Source organism: Bufo bufo, chromosome 5 (genome assembly GCF_905171765.1).
Source record: "Bufo bufo chromosome 5, aBufBuf1.1, whole genome shotgun sequence".
In the NCBI taxonomy this organism is placed as follows: domain Eukaryota; kingdom Metazoa; phylum Chordata; class Amphibia; order Anura; family Bufonidae; genus Bufo; species Bufo bufo.
Genome location: NC_053393.1, coordinates 478,287,568 through 478,309,917, shown reverse-complemented (window position 1 = coordinate 478,309,917; position 22,350 = coordinate 478,287,568). Strand labels below are relative to the sequence as shown.

Sequence of the window (22,350 nt, the reverse complement as noted above, 5' to 3'; positions counted from 1 at the left end):
TGGAGCACAATGTGCTGCCCAGTGTCACAAAGCTTGGTCTCAGTCGCAGGTCATGGGTCCTTCAACAGGTTAATGACCCAAAACAAACAGCTAAAAAAACATCCAAGAATGTTCAAGAGTATTGTAGGGGCATTGTACTATTCTGAAGTGGACTTCTATGAGACCTAATCTAAACTCTATTTAACATCTACGGAAAGAGCTGAAACATGTAGTCTGGAGAAGGCATCCTTCAAACCTGAGACAACTGGAGGACCTGCTGACAGGTGCAGAAGTCTCATTGAGAGTTACAAAAATTGCTTGATTGCAGTGATTGCCTCAGAAGGTTGTGCAACAAAATATTAAGTTAAGGGTACCATCATTTTTGTCCAGGTCAGTTTTATTCGTTTTTTTTTTTATTAATCTGTTGAACCACAAAGCAAATGCAATGTCTGATTTTTATTAGCTGATCTTAAGCAATTTTATTTTTTTATTTTTGTCAGTTTCAAGTTATTTCAGTGACCATTGTGGGTTTTTCATTCTTTAACAGAAAGGTACCAACAATTTTGTCCATGTGCATGTGCAGCTTTATGAAAAAAAGTCTCAGTGACAAATCTGAATTGAAAGTCATTAACATACTTAATCATACCTACTTTCCCATTCATATTCCAAAACTGGAGTTCTGTAAGAATTCAAAAAGTCGCCAAATTCTAAAAGATCAATTTGTGACTTTTTGAAGCCAGAATTCTGGAGTGAAGGCGTTATAAATCAGAACCATAATCTCACCTGGCTATATCAATCAGTGGCCTGAGGCAGGGACTAGCAAAAGAGTGGAACAAAACTTAAGTCCAATAAGAGCAATGGTGATACCCTAATTGCACTAAAACCTCATTTGAATATCACTAAAAAATGGAATTTCTTTGCAGGGGAACCACGGTTCTACAAATAACAGGCAGTGTTGTAATTTGGTGAGGTAAGCAAATTTGATACTGCCATTGGTTACCCAGACTTCCTTTTAAAGGGTTTTCTCATCAAATCACTGATGGCATATCACTAGGTTCTGGCTAGAGATGAGCGAATTTCTCAAAAATTCAATTCGGAATTCGCTGAATTTTCCGAAACGATTCGATACAAATTAATTTGTGGGGAATTGTGTTAAAAAAAAGCTATTTCCTGGCTGCAGAGAGCCTGTATAGTGGTGTAGAACACTGTGCCTTGCAGCAACACACATAGGGAGTCTGCTGTGGTAGTGAAACAATACTGTGAGTCAGTATAACACGCAGATGACCGGCGTCGCTCTTAGAATCACTGCACACTTGATGTTAGCGTCAGGTATAAAGAATGGATAGCGATGTGGATATCATTCTTGATTAAGTAAGATGGGACCTATATCCTCCAGCTCTCAGCTATCGCCTAATTCACTTAAGTTCCAAGAGGACCCTCCTCCCTGATGTGTAATATAGGACATATGCTGTACTGCTGTTAGAGTGAAGCCATTACAATATGGCGCTTGCACTTAGATGTTTACATAATTTGCAAACCAGAGTTAGTAAAACAATGCACGATGCGCAGATGCCAAGTGTTATCTCTTTTTTTTGTTTTGGCATTCCAGCCAATGTAACAATGCCACGAGTAGTGATGGACGAACATCTGCCGGGACGGTTCGCGAACGCGATCAAATGTTCGCGAACCACAAGTTCGCGGCGGGTCCCATTCATTTTAATGGCAGGCGAACCTGAAAAACCTTCAGCTCATATTTGCAGCCAAGAAATAATTACTAGAAGTGCACAAATAGTCCCACAACATGGACAGTGACATACCAGATGTATTATTCGAATTAGCGATCTCCATCATAATTTTTTTCACTGCGAAATATCAGCAATATAATTTCTCGTACGCGCATACGCAAATGCACTATACAGTACCCAAATGCACTATAAAGAAAGAATATTGGTATATGTAAAGGGGGAATATTAATCACCAATATTTATGCAAATATCGATAATTAATATTCATAAATAGGAGGAGTCGTCTATTGATGACTCCGCCTATTTATACCTTTATATAATAAATATAATATATTCGCTATGCCTTACACTAATCACTAAGCTAGCTGCATGCGCCTTACTAGACTAATTATCGCTAATAACTACACACCACACAGATAGTTATAAACCAAACATAGTATTTATTAATACTAAACAATACACTATGTACGCAATGCACTAACAATACAGCACTAAATATACAGTACTAAACTATACTACACGTTCCCAAATTCCACCCACAAACTATCTATACAATACACACATTCAATATCAGCAGCCCACCCACCTGGCACTATATACTATCCCTATGAGGTAGACGAAGGTTGACGGCGGTCTTACAGGGGTGTAAGCCGGCCACAAAGCACAAATATAGTGCGGGAGGTGATCAGGGATCAGGGCAACAAGGGGTATAAAGGGTTACCAGGGGTGTGGCATAGGGTTATAGGATTATCAGGGGTAATAGGGCTAATAGGTAGGGATATGGAGGGTTCCCAGGGGTATATAGGGTAGGGTTGCCAGGGGTGTGTAGGATTTCCAGGGGTGTATAGGGTTACCAGGGGTGATAGGGGGCAATAGGGATAGGGTTACCAGGGGTATATAGGGTAGGGTTACCAGGGGTGTGCAGGGTTATACAGATGAGGGGTAATAGGGAACAAGGGGTGTATAGGGTAGGGTTATAGATGATATTTATATATATATATATATGTATATATATGTATATATATATATATATAGGATCGTCCAGGGGTAATAGGAGGGTTAATAGGGAGGGATATAGATGAGATATATATATATATATATATATATATATAGGATACTTAGTTGCTCGTTCGTCTAGGGGTGCTCGTTCGTCCAAGGGGGTCTCCTTCAGCGGCGGGGGGGGGCGGCACGGCTCTTCTCCCTAGTGCTGGGTCCGTCGGATATTTATATCCAGCGGCCCGCACTGCCGCACCGCCCACAGGGTGGCGCGCGCGCGCGCACCACCATTGGAGACACGTGGGCCGGCGCAGTGAGATGATGTCACTGCGCCGCCCCGTGCGTCTCCTGAACGAGCGCATCGGGGCCGCGCTTACATGCCAACAGGCGGGGGAAGCCTTTGATCTCCCGCCTGTGGCATTCAGCATTCCGGCCAGCGAGATGTTTATTTCGCTGCCGGAATGCGCATAATAGAAGGAGAGGAGGCTTCTCCCCTTCTTCTATCATGTATAATTGTCTCCAGCGGCGCTGGCGACAATTATATCAAATTGCTCAGATTCTGTGGAATCTGAGTCCTTTGAAGTTATCAGGATGACCGGACCTTAGTCCGGTCATTCTGATACAATCAACCAGATTGCATCTGTGTGAATGCTTGGGGGACATTCACACCGATGCATCTGGTTTCAGGTGTATGGAGGGGGGGGAATATCGTATAATATATATATATATGTATATATGTGTATGGATGCATGGGGCACATCCATACACATGTATACACCAACATAGGGGACATAGACATAAGAATATATATACACACACATCAAGGGGCATAAGGGGCCCAGTTATATACATGTATACATATCCTAATATGTATACACATGTATACAAGGGGCCACTGCCCTATACATATTATAAAGGGGGATTATAGAAATATATATATATATATAGAACAAGGGGCCACAGTCTGTATGCTAAGGGGGCATATATTTCCCACAGGGGCCACCATGAGTCCCTGTGGGCACCCATGGGCAAACGTGCACAGATGCTGGGCACATCTGTGCACATCATCCCAGGATGTGGTAGTCAATGTATGCATATATACCATACATGGCCGCACGTGTTTGCATGCATGCATGGGTATATATGCATACGTCTCAACCCTTCCTCAACAGTATATAACACCCCGCTTCAATCAGTTTTTTTGGGGAGCACCTGGTATATCACACCAGTAGAAATTATTTGTTCCAATAACGCTTGTCCCTCTATATACCTGCAGTATCGCAGCAGAACCGCACACAACTGCCGCACAATACAAATGCACTATAATATACTTTCTAACATAGAAAGTATATTATAACATTGTACAAGGAAGGCAATCCATTAGAATATACATAAAGATAAAATGTAACCTTTAATAATTTTACTATGAGGGTCCATTCACACGTCCGTAAGTGTTTTGCAGATCCGCAAAACACGGACACCGGCAATGTGCATTCCGCAATTTGTGGACCGCACATCGCTGGCACTATAATAGAAAATGCCTAATCTTGTCTGCAATTGCGGACAAGAATAGGACATGTTCTATTTTTTGCGGAAACGGAAGCACAGATGTGGAAGTGTGGATCCGCAAATGCGGATGTAGATCAACAAATGCGGATGCAGACAGCACATTCCGGCCCCATTGAAAATGAATGGGTCTGCACCCGTTCCGCAAAATTGCGGAACGGATGCGGACCCATTTTGCGGACGTGTGAATGGAATAGATATCCCTCAAAATGAAAATAAATTAAATAATTAAAGTTAAGCAAAAAGCATAGATGTGGTAGGCAATAACAAATGCTCGGCGACACTAAATCAGGTACTCGGCGGCACCAAATCAGAATCCATATGTCCTACCACAAGCCGGGGGGTTCCAGTGCACATCGATTAATCCAGGAGGGAAAGCAAAAAAACATCTATCCCTGGGCTAGATGATGATGTGGTATTGAAGGACAGGGTGGGCAAAGAACTGTCCCTGATATTGCCCTACAGGGGGGTGGTATTCTGGCCCTGATAGCCTAACCACAGACCACCCGCCCTGATAAGAGCGACCCCGTCCGGAACCTTACCCTATATAAAAATAGCCCTAGTAAGCCCCTAGCCCCCTGACTTCCAGGTGATCACTATATAGATCTATGTGTTTTTGACTCATTATAAAAGTATATTATAAGTATATAGCACCCCTCTGTGTATCACACATATAGATAGCACACCTATACTAGTCCTTAAATTACTTTTGTGGACCTATTAGCTAACGTTTGGTGTCCCTAACAGCCTGTCCCTGCTCCACACAGCAACCTCTCCATACACTGGCAAAACACTGAATGTAAAATGGCGGCCAGATCAGGTTTATTTATAAGGTAGGGGGTATGTCCATGTGCTGAAATGTCTCAGTTGGCTGTCCTGTACCACCTGATGGATGTGTCATGGGTCAAAGTTCTTCATAATGTAAAAGAATATGGCGGGCGCAAATTTCTCCATATGTTCGCATGTTCGGCGAATCGCGAACACGCAAAGTTTGCTGCGAAACGACCACCGGGCAAACCGCAAGGCCATCTCTAGCCATGAGCCTCAGGTAGGATGCCCGCTCTGATGTACATATATACTGCTTAACTTCTTGTGATAAATAAGAAACTGCTTTGACCCTTGCCTGGTGTCAGTGTGGGTTCTTCCATGCATGCAAAATCCTAGGATCAGAACAATTTGGAGCAGTAGAGCAAACGTTATTAGTCCTGATTGAGAGCATCTTGAACAGAACCACGCAGAGGCCCAAGATCCTACTATAGCATGAGAGAGGGCACTTCTTTTACACCGTCATCAGCTGATTCCACATAGATGCCTACAGAACCTGCTCTATCAAACGCTTATACAAGTAGAGCCCCCGACAGAGTGGAGAGGGTGTCTGCAGTAAGCTTGTGTTGACGTCACTGATTATTTTGCCCTTCCTCTGATCCATCAGAACAATAACCCCCCAAAAAACAGATCCTGTCTGTTGAGCATCCACCTTCACTCGGTCAGTATTTGGTCAGTAGTCCATCAGTATTGTTAATGCCCGGAAAAACAGGAGTGGATCCAAAACACAGTTGACACGTGAATGGAATATTTGCATGTCTTCTGTGTTTTGTACCCACTCCTGCTTTTTGCTACCACATCATAAGCCAATTCTGATGGGACCATACAGGCCTTACAGCTGCTACACAGACAGGATCCATTGTGTGTCTCATTTTTCCTTCCTTCTGACAGTTCAGAAGTAGGGTCAAATAAATCATGATGTCAACAGGGCAAAAAAGGCAAAATAGTGGCACGGTCATGGAGTGGTGAGGGTGGGAACAGCATGAGAAGTTCACAGAGTGGCCCAATTACTTAGTGTGGGTGTGGCAGCAGCATCAGGAGACCACAGAGTTGCAAGATGACATAGTGTGGAGGTAGCAGCAGCAGCATGAGAAGGCCAAAGAGAGGCAAGGTGACATAGTGTTGAGGTAGCAGCAGCATCAGACCATAGAGTGGCAAGGTGACATAGTGTGGAGGTAGCAGCAGCATCAGGAGGCCACAGCGTGGCAAGGTGACATAGTGTGGAGGTGGCAGCAGCATCAGGAGACCACAGAGTGGCAAGGTGACATAGTGTGGAGGTGGCAGCAGCATTAGGAGACCACAGAGTGGCAAGATGACATAGTGTGGAGGTAGCAGCAGCATTAGGAGACCACAGAGTGGCACAATGACAGAGTGTGGAGGTGGCGGCAGCATCAGGAGACCACAGATTGGCAAGGTGACATAGTGTGGAGGTAGCATCAGCATTAGGAGACCACGGAGTGGCACAATGATAGTGTGGAGGTGGCAGGAGCATCAGGAGACCACAGAGTGGCAAGATGACATAGTGTGAAGGTAGCAGCAGCATCAGGAGACCACAGAGTGTCATAATGACAGAGTGTGGAGGTGGAAGCAGCAGCATGAGGAGGCCACAGAGTGGCAAGGTGACATAGTGTTGAGGTAGCAGCAGCATCAAGAGACCACAGAGTGGCAAGGTGATATAATGTGGTGGTGGCAGCAGCATCAGGAGATCACAGAGTGACCCAATGACAGAGTGGGGAGGTGAGAGAACTAACAGTATTCGCTGACAATGGTGAGTGTAAGAAGGAGCACTTGGCATCAGATGTGTGGCATCAGGTGGGTGGCAGCATCAAAATAGTAGCTGAGGCAAGTAGCCAGAAGAAACCGACCTCTTTTGTCAAGGTTTAGGTGAGGCTGCATGGATGATCTAATCTGATGCATTAGGCATTGATGGGTTGAAATTCTGGCTGATCCACACCTGATTCATCTTGACAAAAGTAAGTCTCTACACATTTTGGGTGGACAGGCGAGTTCTTCTTGGGGTAACTATGGCCCCCGGCACACTAAACACCAGCTCTGATGCCACACTACTGGCCGGGCAGGACAGCTTTTCCATGGCAAGTTCGGCCAGTTGCGGCCACAAATCCAGTTTGGCTGCCCAGTAGTCCAGCTGATCTTCAATGACGGCTGGCAGGGTGCACTCCAAGTATGCCAAGACCTGCTGGTTCAGGTTCTGCTCTATGTCTAGCTGCTGGTGAGTAGTCTCTTCAATATGCAGGTGAAGAAAGCTACTCATCAGTAACTCTAGACTCAAGCTGCTGCTGATGGAGCTTGTACTGCTCCTGCCACCACCCCCCAGCAGCCATGGCAGTGGAACCTGAGTTCAAAGGGCCCCCCTGGTCAGACCTGCAAGAGGATGGATGATGGCATAGACAGGCAGTGGCAGTTGACTACAAGATGTCTCTATAGTAGTTCAGTTTGTTCTCCCTCTCAGCGGGTGTAAAAAAGGTCCCCATTTTGGACCGGTAGCAAAGGTCTAACATGGTGGAAAGCCAGTAGTCTTTTCTCTGGGGACCCAATAATTTGGAACAGAATGGTGATAATACACCACCAATCACCATCCTGCGATCCTGAGAGGTGATGGTGACATCACGTCTCAGGATCAGCTCTCATTGGCTGCAGGGGCGGGCGGGCAGTTCAAATTATTGCAGCGCTCCTCTCCTCCTCCTTTTGTGTCCAGGAGCCGAGGAGAGAGGAGCGCTGCACGGATCTCCAGAGCCAGCACCCCAGCACCCCCATCTGTACCCAGCACCCCCTTCACCTTCACTAAAAGGTATTTAGGGAAAGGTTAGGGACAGATTAGGTTAGGCAGGGATAGTCAAGTTGAAAAAAAAAAAAAGGTTTTGGGTTGCAACCAGGAATCCAGATTTCCACAGTGGGCTTCACTGAATACGACTACTTTAGTCTTTTTTTCAGTGACCACTTTGTAAATCTGATGGTGGAGCAAACAAACCTGTACGCACAACAGTTCATTGCTCAACACCCGGGTTCCTTTTTGGCTAGGGCCGGTGGCTGGACTCTGGTCAGTGCAGCCGAGATGAAGACGTTTTGGGGCCTCCTGCTGCACATGCGCATAGTCAAAAAACCTAGTGTCAGGCATTACTGGAGTGGGTACGTCCTCTACCAGACCCCACTTTACAGTACGGCCATGACACGCTCCCGGTTTGAAGTCACCTGGAAATGCCTGCATTATGCAGATAATGCAGTATGTCCCCCCCCAAGGTAATCCTGCCTATGACCGCCTGTACAAAATCAGCCCGGTCATCGATCACTTTGGTGCCAAATTTTTGGAGGCCTATGTACCTGGAAGGGATGTCGCGGTTGATGAGTCTCTCATTGCTTTCAAGGGGAGACTCATTTTCCACCAGTATGTTCCCTCTAAGCGGGCGAGGTATGGCGTGAAGCTGTACAAACTTTGTGAGTGTACCTCAGGGTACACTTACAAGTTTTGTGTGTACGAGGGGCGAGATTCCCATATTCAACCCCCAGAATGTCCCTCCACTCTGGGTGTTAGCGGGAAACTTGTGTGGGACCTTATGCACCCACTGCTAGATAAGGGTTGCCACCTGTGTACGTAGATAACTTTTATACTAGTATCCCCTTGTTCCAGTCCCTCGCCGCCAGATCCACGTCCGCTTGTGGGACCGTGCGGAAAAATCAACGCGGCCTTCCAGGTACCTATCCCCAGGGGCGAGACCCGTGCCCTTACCAGTGGAAACCTGTTGCTGGTAAGATATAAGGACAAGAGGGATGTCCTTGTACTGTCCACAATTCACGGTAATGGCATCACCCCCGTCCCTGTGCAAGGTACCGCGGCAACAGTCCTCAAGCCCGATTGTATTGTCAACTACAATCGGTATATGGGAGGAGTTGATCTCTCTGATCAAGTCCTCAAGCCATATAATGCCATGCTCAAAACCCGGGCATGGTACAAAAAAGTAGCGGTCTACTTGGTACAGGTTGCCTCTTTTGTGCCATCCCGGAGCGCTGGCAACACAGGAAAATTTCTTCAGTTCTATGAGGCAGTCCTCAAGGACCTGATCTTTTCTGACTGGGAAAGAGCAGGCCGGAGTACCTCGGGAACTGGAGGCGCCCGGGTCGTCCCTGGCCAACACTTTCCAGATGTGGTCCCCCATACTGGAAAGAAGGGACGGACCCAAAAAAGGTGTAGAGTGTGTCACAGGAGGGGGATACGGAAGGAAACCACCACTCAGTGTGACACGTGCCCCGATCATCCAGGCCTATGCATTATTGGTTGCTTCAGGGAGTTCCAATCTTCCATGGAGTACTAAATTTATATTCCCCTTCCCTAATTTAGCCACTGACAATCGGAAAAAAAAACTAAGGTTCTCAGACTAAAATAAAAACGGTGCAAAAAAGGTATTTTTTTGTCACTTTACATCACGAATAGTATAATAGCAAGCGATCAAAAAGTCATATGCCCCCCCAAAATAGTGGCAATAAAACCGTCCTCTCATCCCGCAAAAAAATGAGCCCATACCTAAGATAATCGGCTAAAAACAAAAGAAATACTGACTCTTAGACTATGGAGATACTAAAATGTTTTTTTTTTTGTTTATAAAAGGATAACTAAAATAAATTTTAAAAAATGACATATTAGGTATCGCCGCGTCCGTAAGAATCTCCTCTATAAAAATACCCCATGACCTAACCACTCAGATGAACACGGTAAAAAAAATTTTTTAAAACTTGCAAAAAAAGGAATTTTTTTGTCACTTACATCACAAATAGTGTAATAGCAAGCGATCAAAAAGTCATATGCCCCCCAAAATAGTGCCAATAAAACTGTCCTCTCATCCCGCAAAAACTGAGCCCATAATCGGCTAAAAACTAATAAAAAACTGACGCAGACTATGGAGATACAAAATTATTATTTTTTGTTTATAAAAGGATAATATAGTGTAAAACCTAAATAAATGTAAAATAAAGGTATTAGGTATTGACGCATCCATAAGAATCTGCTCTATAAAAATACCCCATGGCCTAACCCCTCAGATGAAATCAGTCAAAAAAATAAAATAAAAACGGTGCCAAAACATCTTTTTCTTGGCATATTTTCCATTTTAAACCATTTTTTCAAGTAACAAAGCAAGGGTTAACAGCAAACAAAACTTAATATTTATTATCCTGATTCTACAGTTTACAGAAATACTGCTGTATGACCAAACGGCAGGACGCAGAAGGAAAGGAACACCATATAGTTTCTGGAACGCAGATTTTGATGGCTTTCCAATTTGAAGAACCACTGATGCACCCCTGGAGTAGAAACTCCATAATAGTGACCACATCTAAGAAACTACACCCCTCAATGTATTCAAAACTGATTTTACAAACTTTATTAACCCTTTATGGAGATGAAATTTCAGAATTTCTATTTTTGGTAACATTGCCTCACAAAAATGTAATATAGAGCAACAAAAATCATATGTACCCTAAAAATAGTCCCAACAAAACTGCCAACTTATCCCGTAGTTTCCAAAATGGGGTCACTTTTATGGAGTTTATACTCTTGGGGTGCATCAGGGGGGCTTCAAATGGGACATTGTGCAAATAAACCAGTCCAGCAAAATCTGCCTTCCAAAAACCACACGGCACACCTTTCCCTCTACGCCCTACCGTGTGCCCGTACAGTAGTTTACAGCCATATATGGGGTGTTTCTGCAAACTACAGAATCGGGGCAATAAATATTGAGTTTTGTTTGGCTGTTAACCCTTGCTTTGTTACTGGAAAAAATTTATTAAAATGGAAAATTAGCCAAAAAATTTAAATTCTTAAATTTCATCTCCATTTGCCAATAACTCTTGTGGAACACCTAAAGGGTTAACGACGTTTGTAAAATCAGTTTTGAATACCTTGAGGGGTGTAGTTTCTTAGATGGGGTCACTTTTATGGAGTTTATACTCTACGGGTGCATCAGGGGGGCTTCAAATGGGACATGGTGTAAATAAACCAGTCCAGCAAAATCTGCCTTCCAAAAACCACACGGCGCACCTTTCCCTCTACGCCCTACAGTGTGCCCATACAGTAGTTTACGGCCACATATGGGGTGTTTCTGCAAACTACAGAATTGGGGCAATAAATATTGAGTTTTGTTTGGCTGTTAACCCTTGCTTTGTTACTGGAAAAAATGGATTAAAATGGAAAATTAGCCCAAAGAGTTAAAATTCTTAAATTTTATCTCCATTTGCCAAAAATTCTTGTGGAACACCTAAAGGTTTAACAAGGTTTTAAAATCAGTTTTGAATACCTTGAGGGGTGGTTTCTATTATGTAAACCTCACAAAGTGACTTTAGACCTGAACTGGTCCTTAAAAAGTGGGTTTTTGAAAATTTCTGAAAAATTTCAAGATTTGCTTCTAAACTTCTAAGCCTTGTAACATCCCCCAAAAATAATATTATTATTATAGAAGTAGAGAAATTGAAACTTGAAAATGTGCTAATTTTTCCAAATTTGTGGTAAATTTGGTATTTTTTTTATAAATATTTTTTTTTTTTTTACCCCATATTACCAGTGTCATGAAGTATAATATGTGAAGAAAAAACTATCTTAGAATGGCCTGGATAAGTAAAAGCGTTTTAAAGTTATCACCACTTAAAGTGACACTGGTCAGATTTGCAAAAAATGTCCTGGTCCTTAAGGTGAAAATGAGCCCGATCCCTAAGGGGTTAAATAAAACAAAAACTTTAAAATAGACAGATTCTTTTGATTCTGCATATTCTGAATCCCTTAACTTTTTTTATATTTATTTGTGTGTATATATATATATATATATATATATATTTGTGTGTATATATATATATATATATATATTATTTTTTGAGCAGTGTATATATATATACACTGCTCAAAAAAATAAAGGGAACACTTAAACAACACAATGTAACTCCAAGTCAATCACACTTCTGTGAAATCAAACTGTCCACTTAGGAAGCAACACTGAGTGACAATCAATTTCACATGCTGTTGTGCAAATGGGATGGACAACAGGTGGAAATTATAGGCAATTAGCAAGACACCCCCCAATAAAGGAGTGGTTCTGCAGGTGGTGACCACAGACCACTTCTCAGTTCCTATGCTTCCTGGCTGATGTTTTGGTCACTTTTGAATGCTGGCGGTGCTTTCACTAGTGGTAGCATGAGACGGAGTCTACAACCCACACAAGTTGCTCAGGTAGTGCAGCTTATCCAGGATGGCACATCAATGCGAGCTGTGGCAAGAAGGTTTGCTGTGTCTGTCAGCGTAGTGTCCAGAGCATGAAGGCGCTACCAGGAGACAGGCCAGTACATCAGGAGACGTGGAGGAGGCCGTAGGAGGGCAACAACCCAGCAGCAGGACCACTACATCCGCCTTTGTGCAAGGAGGAACAGGAGGAGCACTGCCAGAGCCCTGCAAAATGACCTCCAGCAGGCCACAAATGTGCATGTGTCTGCTCAAACGGTCAGAAACAGACTCCATGAGGGTGATATGAGGGCCCGACGTCCACAGGTGGTGGTTGTGCTTACAGCCCAACACCGTGCAGGACGTTTTGCATTTGCCAGAGAACACCAAGATTGGCAAATTCGCCACTGGCGCCCTGTGCTCTTCACAGATGAAAGCAGGTTCACACTGAGCACATGTGACAGACGTGACAGAGTCTGGAGACGCCATGGAGAACGTTCTGCTGCCTGCAACATCCTCCAGCATGACCGGTTTGGCATTGGGTCAGTAATGGTGTGAGGTGGCATTTCTTTGGAGGGCCGCACAGCCCTCCATGTGCTCGCAAGAGGTAGCCTGACTGCCATTAGGTACCGAGATGAGATCCCCAGACCCCTTGTGAGACCATATGCTCGTGCGGTTGGCCCTGGGTTCCTCCTAATGCAAGACAATGCTAGACCTCATGTGGCTGGAGTGTGTCAGCAGTTCCTGCAAGACGAAGGTGATGCTATGGACTGGCCTGTCCGTTCCCCAGACCTGAATCCAATTGAGCACATCTGGGACATCATGTCTCGCTCTATCCACCAACGTCACGTTGCACCACAGACTGTCCAGATGCTTTAGTCCAAGTCTGGGAGGAGATCCCTCAGGAGACCGTCCGCCACCTCATCAGGAGCATGCATAGGCGTTGTAGGGAGGTCATACAGGCACGTGGAGGCTACACACACTACTGAGCCTCATTTTGACTTGTTTTAAGGACATTATATCAAAGTTGAATCAGCCTGTAGTGTGTTTTTCCACTTTAATTTTGAGTGTGACTCCAAATCCAGACCTCCATGGGTTAAAAAATTTGATTTCCATTTTTTTTATTTTTGTGTGATTTTGTTGTCAGCACATTCAACTATGTAAAGAACAAAGTATTTCAGAAGAATATTTAATTAATTCAGATCTAGGATGTGTTATTTTTGTGTTCCCTTTATTTTTTTGAGCAGTATATATATATATAGATACATATATATTATTTTTTTGTAGTTGTTATTGATATCAATTTGGAGTGTGTATGACATTTTGATCACTTTTTATTAAAATGTTTTTTTTTGGAGGTAAAGTGACGTAAAATAGCTAATCGGCATTCACCATACATGACAAATACATTTATATTTTAATAGTTCAGGTGTTTTGGGATGTGGTAATGCCAATGATCTTAACTTTGTATATTTTTATTTTTAATATGGGGGAAGGGGTACGCCTAATCCACTCCGGATGCCATCTGTAAAGAGACGATGAGTGCCGTACATATACAGCGCTTGTTGTGAAGGGGTTAGACACATGACATATAGCATGGCATATCATACATGTGTGCAGTTAGATGTATGCAATGCAATAATACTCAGCATTGTTAGAGTATTTTTTAGCATCCTTGCATTTCAGTGACAGTCAAGGCTTGTGTGGAGGAGTCTGATGCCTGAGACCATAGTGCATATTCATTATATTCATGAAATAACCTATTCCAAGATGTCTTTATATTAAATGGATTGTCTTACGTCATCAAATGGTATTTATCATGTAGAGAAAGTTAATACAAGGCACTTACTAATGTATTGTGATTGTACATATTGTCTCCTTTGCTGGCTGGATTCATTTCCATCACATTATACACTGCTCGTATCTAGGGGTTACAGCCACAGCTGCACTCCAGCAACGGTGGCTATTCTTGCCCACTATGGGAAAAAGCGCCAGCCTCTCTGGTGGCCAGGATTGTGGAAGCGAGCATAGGCACACATGCGCAGCAGCTCCCCCCCCCCGCTCCACAGCCACCTCGTATCTGTGCTGCAGCAGTGGCTGTAATGCCTGGATACAAGCAGTGTATTATTCTATGGAAAAATGAATCCAGCCAGCAAAGTAAGCAATATGGACAATCATAATATAAGTGTCTTGTATTAACTTTCTCTACATAATAAATGCAATTTATTTTCAGATGAGATCTTAATATACCAAACAATACAATGAAAAGGTACAGCAGTGTGGTGCAATGTCAGGCTATTTTAAAGTGGGCAAAATGGACGACTTGTAGTTTCTAATGGCATATGATATAGTGGGAAGCTGGAAACAAATTCCACCATAGGTTTATGGGTTTTGTTTCTATGGTGTTTCCTATGTGGTAAAACTGACCTGGGCCCAGGCTCGGACACCGGGGAGGCGGGGGATTCCTTGGTGGGCCCCCAGTCTCCGGGAGATAAGATGGAGGAGTAATTATTTCTCCTTTCTCAGGAGAGATAATTATTGTAGACACTAGGTGACAGTATCGCACAGTGATGCAATGAAGCCTCCTACTGGTGTAAATTGTACAGGAGGCACCACAGTATCTTCTAAACCTCCCGGGCTGCTGGCAGTGAAGGAGGAGAGAACATGTCTGGCCATCCTTCTGCCCTCCCTGCTGTCAGAAAACTGTGGCTGCTGGAGAGAAGGACTCCTCTGCGGTGTGAGGGAGAAATAAAAAGAAATCACTTTACTATTATATTCTGAAATGCATTTGTAATGTATTTTATATATCATAGACCTATAAAATCGTCAAGTATTAGGCCCCTTTCACACGGGAGAGAATACCGCACAGGTGCAATGCGTGAAGTGAACACATTGCACCCACACTGAATCCAGACCCATTCACTTCAATAAGGCTTTGCAGATGAGCAGTGATTTTCATGCATCACTTGTACATTGTGTGAAAATCACATCATATTCTATACTTTGCGTTTTTCACGCAACGCAGGCCCCCTAGAAATGAATGGGGATGCGTGAAAATCGCATAGCATCTGCAAGCAAGTGCAGATGCAATGCGATTTGCACACATGGTTGCTAAGGAGATAAAGGATGAGTGACCCGGGACCCCATTTACTTTATTATTTTCCCTTAAAACATGGTTATAAGGGAACATAATAACATTCTTAACCACTTGCCGTCACACTAACGGCGGCACTCTTAGGTCTCAGCGACACCTATTGGCGTCATCTCGTGAGACCCGAGATTTCCTGTGAACGCGCACTCACAGGAGCGCGCGTTCACAGGATCGCATAGTAAACAAGTTGATCTACAGCCTGCCAGCAGCTGATCATTCGCTGGCAGGCTGTAGATGTTAAAAAAATCACATCAGAAAGGTATATTAGACGCTGTTTTGTTAACAGCGTCTGATATACCGCTACCTGGTCCTCTGGTGGTCCCTTTTGCTTGGATCGACCACCAGAGGACACAGGCAGCTCTGTAAGTAGCACCAAGCACCACACTACACTACATCCCCCCCTGTCACTTATTAACCCCTTATTAACCCCTGATCACCCCATATAGACTCCCTGATCACCCCCGTGTCATTGATCACCCCCCTGTAAGGCTCCATTCAGACGTCCGTATGTGTTTTGCGGATCCACGGACAGCGGCAATGTGCTTTCCGCATTTTGCGGATCCGCACATTGCCAGAACTATATAGAAAATGCCTTTTCTTGTCCGCAATTGTGGACAAGAATAGGACATGTTCTACATTTTTGCGGAACGGAAGTGCGCACCCGGAAGTGCAGATCCGCAATTCCGGATCCGAGCGAGACAAAGTCTGTCCCCATAGAAATGAATGGGTCCGCAATTCCGTTCCGCAAAATGCGGAACAGAATTGCGGACGTGTGAATGGGGCCTAAGGGTCCCTTATCAACGCCAGTTAGTTAGCTACTTGTTAGGTAGTTAGCGCCCAGCCCACCGCACCGCAGTCACTGATTAATCGCTGATTAGCGTCATCGCTGTCGCTAATCAGCACTAGTACTATATAGTATCTGTAAGTGATCAAGACTGATCGCAATCAGATCTATATCAGTACATTAGGGTCACCTTAGGCTCTACAAAAAACGCAGTGTTCGCCCGATCAGGCCTGATCTTGTGCGCACACTTGCGTTCAGTCCGCCCCACCGCAGTGACAGAATAATTTTTTTTCTGATCACTGCAAAAACACCGTAAAATTGCTGCGGCGCTATAAAGATCACTTTTTGGATCTTTATTAGCGATCGCAGATTTTTTTTTTTTTTTGCCCCTTTTTTTTGTCAGAGATTTTTTCATCCACATTAATCGATGCGAATGAAGAAATCTGTGCCGTTCATTTTTTCTTTCAGCCCAGAGGCTGAACGAAAAAAAAAAATCTTATTACCCGTATGCTCAATATAAGGCCTCATGCACACGACCGTGCCGTTTTTTGCGGTCCGCAAACTGCGGATCCGCAAAAAACAGAAAGCACCCGTGTTGCCTTTCGCAATTTGCGGAACGGAACGGGCGCCGGCAATACAAATGCCTATTCTTGTCCGCAAAGCGCAGACAAGAATAGGACATGTTATATTTTTTTAGCGGGGCCGCGGAACGGAGCCACGGATGCGGACAGCACACGGAGTGCTGTCCGCATCTTTTGCGGCCCTATTGAAATGAATAGGTCCGCATCCGAGCAGCCAAAACGGCGGCTCGGATGCGGACCCAAACAACGGTCGTGTGCATGAGACCTAAGGAGAATAGCATAAACTCCTAATGCTGGCCATACATGTAATGATTGCGGAGACCCTCAAATGCCAGGGCAGTACAAACACCCCACAAATGACCCCATTTTGGAAATAAGACACCCCAAAGTATTCGCTGAGGGGCACTTTTTGTCACAAGTTAGCAGAAAGGGAGACTTTGTGAGAAAATAAAATAAAAAATCAATTTCCGCTAACTTGTGCCAAAAAAAAAAACTTCTATGAACTCGCCATGCCCCTCACGGAATACCTTGGGGTCTATTCTTTCCAAAATGGGGTCACATGTGGGGTATTTATACTGCCCTGGCATTTTAGGAGCCCTAAAGCGTGAGAAGAAGTCTGGAATCCAAATGCCTAAAAATGCCCTCCTAAAAGGTACTCGTTGGACTTTCGGCCCCTTTGCGCATCTTGGCTGCAAAAAAGTGTCACACATGTGGTATCTCCGTACTCAGGAGAACGAGGGCAATGTGTTTTGGGGTGTATTTTTACATATACCCATACTGTGTGTGAGAAATATCTCTGTAAATTGACAACTTTGTATAAAAAAATTGAAAAAGTTGTCATTTACAGAGATATTTCTCACACACAGTATGGGTATATGTAAAAATACACCCCAAAACACATTGCCCTACTTCTTCTGAGTACGGCGATACCACATGTGTGACACTTTTTTGCAGCCTAGGTGCGCAAAGGGGCCCAAATTCCAATGAGTACTTTTAGGATTTCACAGGGAATTTTTACGCATTTGGATTCCAAACTACTTCTCACGCTTTAGGGCCCCTAAAATGCCAGGGCAGTATAAATACCCCACAAGTGACCACATTTTAGAAAGAAGACACCCCAAGGTATTCCGTGAGGGGTATGGTAAGTTCATGTAAGATTTTATTTTTTGTCACAAGTTAGTGGAATATGAGACTTTGTAAGAAGAAAAAAAATCAATTTCCGCTAACTTGTGCCAAAAAAAAAATATTCTAGGAACTCGCCATGCCCCTCACGGAATACCTTGGGGTGTCTTCTTTCCAAAATGGGGTCACTTGTGGGGTAATTATACTGCCCTGGCATTTTAGGGGCCCTAAAGCGTGAGAAGTAGTTTGGAATCCAAATGCGTAAAAATGCCCTGTGAAATCCTAAAAGTACTCATTGGAATTTGGGCCCCTTTGCGCACCTAGGCTGCAATAAAGTGTCACACATGTGGTATCGCCGTACTCAGAAGAAGTAGGGCAATGTGTTTTGGGGTGTATTTTTACATACACCCATACTGTGTGTGAGAAATATCTCTGTAAATGACAACTTTTCAATTTTTTTTATACAAAGTTGTCAATTTACAGAGATATTTCTCTCACCCAGCATGGGTATATGTAAAAATACAATGCAAAACACATTGCCCTACTTCTTCTGAGTACGGCGATACCACATGTGTGACACTTTCTTGCAGCCTAGGTGCGTAAAGGGGCCGAAAGTCCAATGAGTACCTTTAGGCTTTACAGGGTTGCTCACAATTTAGCCCCGCCCAAAATGCCAGAACAGTAAACACACCCCACAAATGACCCCATTTCGGAAAGTAGACACCCCAAGGAATTTACTGAGGGGCATAGTGAGTCCGTGGGAGATTTTTTTTTTTTTTGCCAGAAGTTAGCAGAAATGGAAACTTTATTATTTATTTTTTTCTTCAGAAAGTGTCATTTTCCACTAACTTGTGAAAAAAAAATTAAATCATACATGAACTCACCATGCCCCTCTGCGAATACTTTGGGGTGTCTTCTTTCTAAAATGGGGTCATTTGGGGGGTATTTATACTATCCTGGCATTCTAGCACCTCAAGAAACATGACAGGTGCTCAGAAAGTAAGAGCTGCTTCAAAATGCGGAAATTCACATTTTTGTACCATAGTTTGTAAACGCTATAACTTTTGCGCAAACCAATAAATATTCACTTATTGGATTTTTTTTTTATCAAAGACGTAGCACAATAAATTCTGACACAAACTTGTATAGAAATGTAATTATATTTGAACAATTTTACCAGAAAAAGTTAAAAATACACTTTTTTTGAGAAAATTGCGGTCTATTTTGATTAATATCAGAAAAACGAAAAAAATGTCAGCAGCAATCAAATACCACCAAAAGAAAGCTGTATTTGTGAGGAGAAAAGGAGGTAAAATTCATTTGGGTGCCAAGTTGCATGACCGAGCAATAAACCGTTAAAGTTGTGAAGTGCCGATTTGTAAAAAAGGGCTTGGTCACTAGGGGGGTATAAACCTGTGGTCCTTAAGTGGTTAATACAGAATGCTCACTAAAAAGTGCTTTGAGGGGTTAAAAAAAATTAACTCACCTCCTCCAATTGTTTGCGCACCTGTGATCCTCTTCTTTGTTCTTCTTAAAGGACCTGCAAAAGGACCTTTGATGACGTAATCGTGCTCACCACGTGGTGAGCGCGGTGACATCAGCGCAGGTCCTGCTGAATGAAGATAGAAGGATCTTACGTCATCAAAGGTCCTTTTGAAGGTCCTCAAAGAAGAAGAAAGAAGACAATGCCTGGCTGTGTGATCAAGTGGATGAGTTAATTTTAATTTTTTATTTTCAACCCCTCTAGGCACATTTTAGAAAGCATTCTGTATTAAGAGTGTTATTATTTTCCATTATGACTATGTTAAAAAGGAAAATAATAAAATCTACACAACACCGAATCCAAACTCGAACTTCAGTGAAGAAGTTCGGGTCTGGGTACCACTTTCAGTTTTTTCCTCACGCGAGTGCAAAATGCATTGCACTCGCACTGAAAAAACTGAACAACACAATCGCAGTCAAAACTGACTGAATTGTGTACGCACACGCACCCGCAATGCACCCGGGATGCATCCGGGGCAAATCCGGAACACCCGTGTGAAAGAGGCCTTTCTGGTAGTTTTTATAATATATTTCCAATGCATTTCAAATATAATCCACTACGTTAAAAAATGTATAGTATTCAATTCCAAAACATTTTCTGAATGAAGACAAAAAACAGTACAATAAACAAATCTTGTATTATATTACTATCATGTAAAAATACAATAGAATACAATAGAAAAACACTTGTACAACACTCTGTTAACATTTTTGAAACTTAATTGCATTATAAAAATTATTTCTGTAAATCTGCTGAGGTATTCACTGTTTCCTTCAGTCAATATTTTAATTCTGCAATTCTCCTGTTAACGGCATCACTTATGACACTTTTTGAAGTCCCAGGAAATTTTTCTAAAGTTGCAGCTTTAAGAAGTAAATGGAAAATAATAAACTTATTAGATATTCAAAAGCACTGTAACAGATGCAAAAGTAAAGTAAACTAACAATTAGGGATGCACCGATACCACTGGTTCCAGACCAAGTACGAGTACAGATACTTTACGATGCCAATTACTAATACTTTTTATACTTTGTTTAAACAATGCAGACTAAGACTTTTAGAACAGTGATAGAGCACCAGGGCCCAGTCCTAGCTGCAAATGTTGCACCGCTAGTAGTTCGCCACTGACTCCAAGCTGTAGGGGGACTACAAATCCCAGCAATGCATTATACATTAATGCAGAGTAATATGAAACTACATACTATGTGTTCCAGGATGCTTGCCTGATATCCCAGGAGGCTAGGACTCAGGAGGGCTCTGTGGGATCTTAGTGGGCTGTGCAGGGTCTCCAGACCAAGGGTGTTGAATTTCTACCATCCAACATCAGGTTGTCTTTTTGTATATTTAGCCCTGCTGCGGATTAGCAAGGCTAAATGTTCAGCAAGCAGCAGCCAGGTCCATGTTCATCTGGAGGACCCGGGAGCATGGCAAACATTTCAGGATGGAGAGCGGCAGGCAGAGCAGAGAATGCCTGTCCTCCTTGCTGCTCTCTGTGATCAGTGAGTGCTGTGCTCACAGTGCCAACTCCTATATTCCTTTGATGCTATGTTAACCGATTGCCATCTGCCCACTGTAAATTCATAGGAGGACTGCAGACATTTCCCAGCGGGCTGATGTGCCTGTATGTCATTTCTTTTCTGCAGATAAAAGAAAGACAGGAGGCAGCGCCTCATGTGTGGTGTTGTATAGTTAAATAATAAAAGATTAGTAAGAACTCTTACCAGAAGATGTTTTGAGATGTCACAACACCTATATGAAGCTTGTGCTGATTTTCCCGATCAGCGTGCGGGGTGCCTGCGCTGCTGCCTAGGTTCCAGCCCGTGCTGTGAGAGCATTCGTCAGGGAGAGATATCGATGCAGAAGAAGAAAGAAACTGAACCTTTAGGATGGCGCTGTCAGCAGGAGACGGAAACAGGTAAGTATTGGTAACACAATACTTTTTATTTACAGTCGACGCGTTTCAGGGGCGGAGAGCCCCCTTCATCAGGAAAATATACAACATGAAGCAGCATTCACATATAGCGGTTATTTAAACTCAAAAATGGCGCGTGAGACCCAGGAAAGGTGGAGCAGAGCGAGGGAAAGGGGCGGGGGATGGGCAAGTATCACAGACAATGAAAAAACGTCATCAGGCATTAAATTCCTTACGGACCTATTTAGTAATAGAACTGCTTTCTTTTAGAAGATATTTATTGTAGAGTGTGCTGTGAAATATGGCAGTGCTAATGTAGTAGGATTGACCGCATTTTAGGTTGTTTGCGGGCGTGTAGATCTCATACTAGTGTTTTTGACAGGGACCGAACAGCGGGTGGTTTAAAGTATGGTGATTACATTAATTTATTTTATTCTATATTCTGAGTAAAAGAATCGTTTGTTTCAAAATAAAAAAATAGAAATAAAAAAATAAAAAATGTATATATATAGAGAGTATAAAATTACTGTGCGCTATCAATATCAGAAGGTGTATTCGTTTCCTACTCGCATATCTGGGAAATACACAAAAATGAAAAATATCCGCCTGGCAGACCAATTGTGTCAAATACAAAATGCGCTGCAAGTAATCTTTCACATTATCTGGATCTATTCCTGCAACCCTATGTACGCACATTACCCAGCTACCTTCACGATTCTAGTCAGCTAATTCGGCAATCACATCACTTGGAAAGATTCATATGCATTATTCACCATGGACGTTACAGCCCTATATTCCAACATTCAACATGATTTGGGCATACAGTGTGTATAAATCGTCCTAGAGGGAGATCCCACTTTGAAACCACCCCAAGTAAATTTTCTTCTAGATAGTCTGCGCTTCATTTTAGAGAACAATTTCTTTATCTAC

General features: G+C 43.1%; 1 long non-coding RNA gene across 1 annotated transcript; it reads left to right on the top strand.

The window, feature by feature from the left end:
- Positions 1 to 252: 252 nt before the first annotated feature.
- Positions 253 to 21,185, top strand: LOC121002697. The gene is made up of 3 exons (XR_005779313.1): positions 253 to 369; positions 12,473 to 12,475; positions 21,174 to 21,185. It is a non-coding gene; the product is annotated as an uncharacterized LOC121002697 (long non-coding RNA).
- Positions 21,186 to 22,350: the final 1,165 nt, after the last annotated feature.